Below are 4,317 nucleotides of genomic sequence, written 5' to 3'. Positions count from 1 at the left end.
AGACCCATACTGACCCTGTATAGGGTTTCTGAGGAGCGGCTGCTGACCTTGAGGTTCAAGCTGACCTTGCAGTCCGGCGCAGCACCACATGAGGATTTCTATATTGGCTCCAGTTCCAGGCTTTCTATCCAGAGCTGTTCCTCAGTGCAAGAGCTGAACAGTCAAGATGGGCAAATCAAAGGAAGACACATATGCAGTGTAGCAGAATTTTCAGGATGAGTTCTTGGCTCTAGAGAGCTGTGTAGGGTAAGCTGCAGTTTCAGGCAGACAACCAACAACACTGTCAGCTGTGCCACCTGTAGAACATAAGTTGGCTGTGAGCCTCCACTCCAGGGCTTCCCCTCTGCCTTGACCTTCTGTGCTGTTGGAGTTGGCTAGATAAGGATACTGTCAATGGTCCTGTCAGAACAAAGCCTGGGGCTGTGTGATGCCAGGATGAGAAGCTGGTTCAAGTGGGAGAAGAGGTGACAGGCAAGTAGACGGTTGTTATCTCTGGAAGTGCACAGAGGTGACTTCAAGCTCATTCCGTTTGCTCAGGTGCACGGCTGAGGCAGTAAGGGGAAACCCAGGGCAAAGAGGTCCACAGAAGCATGAGAACTGGATCTGGCTGATCCCCCCTCTGGAAAGAGGGAACATGTTGTACGTGCCCAGCTTTCATCAGGAAGCCAGAAGCTTGGTGATCTTGAGTGTCTACTGGAATCTTGGCTCTAATTCCAGGCTCTCTACCTGGGGCGTTCACTGTCCACCTGTGGACCTAGATCTGGGCGTGTGGGGAGGAAGGAAGCCAACTTTGGAGTTCCGCATGGGATTCTGGGTAGGTGTTGCTCCTCTGTCATCTTTACTTGCTGTGGGAGCAACAGTGCTGCCTCTGACATGGGCAATGTCTCCAGCCACTGCCTTGCTGATGTCCATGCAAGCCACTGATTTGGGCTTTGTAAATGTATTGAACACACAACCCCTGCCACATTGAGTGCCAGGCATTGTATTCATGGTTTCATTGCATTATATTCATTGTTTCCTTTAATCCTCAGAACAATTCCGCAAAGTCTCAGTTCCATTTTATAGAGGAAAGAACTGAGAGGCAAACAGAATAGTTACCCAATGAGTAAAGGAGGCAAGAATGCAAATGCAGGTGTGAGATGCCTAAGACCCAGGCCTTGGCATTACTCCTTAAAAGACTAGCCTTTCTGTGTCACAGAACAGAAGCCTCCAAAATCTTCAAGTCCATGTTTTGGCCTGTGGCCAACAAAGCCTGAGGCTTTTGGCTTCTGTGTGAGACCTTGTTTAGGGAGCAAGCCCCGAGCCAAAGACAGGGACAAGCTGTGGCTCAGGAGTGTTCCTTAGGCCCACTCAGCTGTTCCCTCATTTTCAGGTTGCTTATGGGTGGGCTCCAGGCATGTTGTGTTTGAGGTCGGGCCTGAAGCTACTCAGCAGGTATCAAGCTGGTCTCCACAGGCAGGTGCAGTCCAGAGGATCTGATGTAGTGCAGCAACAGTGATATACCAGGACTTGCTCAAGGCCGCCTGAGTTTTGGACCAGATCAGTGAGGTGTCTGTGGTGGGGAGAGACAGGGAGAGTTTGGCCCTGTGTCAGTAGTAGACTACTTGTGTTTGTGTGTGTGTGTGTGTGTGTGTGTGTGTGTGTGTGAGAAAGATAGAGAGCGTGAGCGAGAGAGAGAGTGAGAGAGAGAGTGATCAAACTCTGGGCTGAGCTCCCAGGATTCTTTCTCCCTGAGAGAGGAGGTAAGTCTGTTAGTGTTACTGAATATGTACATTTGTGTGAGAGTGTGTTTGTGAGTGTATGGTGGTGGTAGTGTGCCGTGGAGTTGGTTCTGACTCATAGTGACCTTGCACAGGGTCTCCGAGACTGTAAATCTTTGCAGAAGCAAAAAGCCTCATCTTCCTCTCATAGAACAGCTGGTAATTTTGAACTACCAACCTTGAGGTTAGCTGTCTGACTCGTAGCCACTATGCTACCAAAGCTCCTTTGTGAGTGTATATACAAGTGTGTGTAAGTGTGTGTGTGTGTGAGAGAGAGAAAGTGTGTGTGAATGTGAGATTGTGAGTAGTGTGTGTGTGTATGTGTGTGTGTGAAAATGTTTATGTGTGTGTTTGGAGAAACAGAGCATGGACATCACCTCTCTAGAACATTCTTCTGTGTGTGTACCATTATAAAGGTTTGACCCCCATGTCTTGAAGGTGTCCAGGCCCCTATCTCAGTGTGAGGAGGGGCTGTCTGTGCCAGACTAGCCTGGACCCAGCCAATACAGTAGGTCTGGTCATTCCCAGGAGAAGCAGAGGATGATGGGGGAACAGCACATGCCCTGGGATATTGAGCTGCTTGCAATGAGTCCTCCAGCAATCCAGGGGCACCGGTAGAGCAAGAATGATGAGTAATAGGGCTTTGGCATCCAAGTGAAAACCACCTAAGTCCCAAACCAAACCACCTACAGAACCTGCCAGCTGCCGTTGCCAGAGTCATCAATACCCATTGCTGTCCTCAGACCAATGTCTTCTCTGCACTTTCGACCATTCTTTTCTGGGGATGGCTTGCTGTGGGCTTATCTCCTGTGAATGGACATAGCCTAATGAGCTCCATTCTCCAGAAGGCCTGACCTCTTGCCATCCCCCAGCAGGTTCATAGGGATGAGTCAGCTCAGCCCCAGCTCACGGCAGAACAGCTGAAATTCTTAAAAACCAGGTGACCTTGGCCGCAGTTCCTTATTCCTCCTTGACTACTCAAAAGGGGCAATAACACATGGATCTTACTCTCTTACAGGAATCTTGTCATAGATTGAACTTATGGAGTGAAAGTATGTGCCATCTTGGCTGGACCTTGATTCTCAGTGGTTTGGTGGTTATGTGACGATGGGATTATTCTTTTTCCTTTTATTTTTTTATTGTTTTAACATTCTAGAAACTTTTATTAAGCAAAAGTATCAAAATGTAAAGCTGTTGCTTCTCAACATATCTTCCAGCTAGATCTATACACTCCTGCAAACGATGTTTCCATTCTCTAACACTTCCCCCAAATAATTCTGGGATCTTTGATTTATACAATGTCAAAAGGACAGCTTGAGAATCCTTGAAAGACTCAAATCCTGTTCCATTAAGTTTTCTTTGATTTTGGCGAACCAAACAGAAGTCTGAAGGGACAAGATCAATGCTGTAGAGGTCAATGGGGTAAGGTTTTCTTAATGACATTCTCATAGGACATTTGAAGAATGAGCAAGTACGTTGTGATTGGAAACAATTCTTTGGTGCTACTTTTCTGGTCTTTTCCTCACCAATGCAGTTTTCCATTTTCTTCAAACTTCTTCATAATAAGCCCCCATGATTGTACCATATCCTTTGAGAAAATCTATCAAAAAATAGTCACCATTATCATCCAAGCTCACCACTCTGCTTAAAATATTTAAAAGTCACTGTTTTGACTGGCCTTTACTCTCTGGATTGTATTGGTAAATCCCTTACTAGTTCCTTACTATGATCTGATGTGATCTTTCTTGATCTGATGTAATTATAAAATGCATTGTGAATCCTCACATCTGTGATGTTAATGAGGTCAGATGCAATTTACAGGATTAGGTTGGATTTGGAGTCAATGTTTTGAGATATAAAGGAGATTAAATGAGCAAGCAGAATTTGTAGGGACTTACTCCCACCAAGAAAGAAGAACTGGGAGTGGGGTGGGTCCTTCTGACCTGGGGTCCCTGCACTGGGAAGCTCCTAGATCCAGGGACAATTGATGCCAAGACACATGGGCTCTCTAAGGAATGCTGGGCTTACTGATGCTGAAAGGAGCCAAGGACCCTTTTGCAGAATTGATGCTCTGAATTTGGACTTCTAACATCCCAAACTGTGAGGCCATAATAAGTTTCTGTTTGTTAAAACCATCCACTTGTGGTATTTCCACTAGATAGCTAAGACAGTTTTCATGATGGATGTGAAAATTCCTGGGAAGAGCATCCAACAGGGAGATGTCACTGTTGCTACTTCAGTTATGCCGGGTGACCTCAGGCTTCAGTCAGGGAGTTGGCTTCACCTGGGACAAGGCATGCTGTTTCTCCAAACCTCTGTTTCCTCATCTGTAAAATGGAGCCTATAAAGACAACTTGTAAGGGTGTTGAGGAAGTTGAAGGTGTGCATACTAGCTCTCAGCACAGTGCCTGGCAGCCACACAGATCATACTTTTGACACAATAACACAGCACTTGTTGTTGTTGTTAAGTGCTGTTGAGTCTGTTCCAACTCATAGTGACCCTGTATGGTATATCTGAGGCTTTAAATCTTCATGGGAACCGAAAGACTCATCGTTC

The sequence above is a fragment of the Chrysochloris asiatica genome, unplaced genomic scaffold (genome assembly GCF_000296735.1).
Source record: "Chrysochloris asiatica unplaced genomic scaffold, ChrAsi1.0 scaffold00123, whole genome shotgun sequence".
In the NCBI taxonomy this organism is placed as follows: Eukaryota; Metazoa; Chordata; class Mammalia; order Afrosoricida; family Chrysochloridae; genus Chrysochloris; species Chrysochloris asiatica.
The sequence above is the reverse complement of the archived record's forward strand: the minus strand, read 5'-3'. Positions refer to the sequence as shown.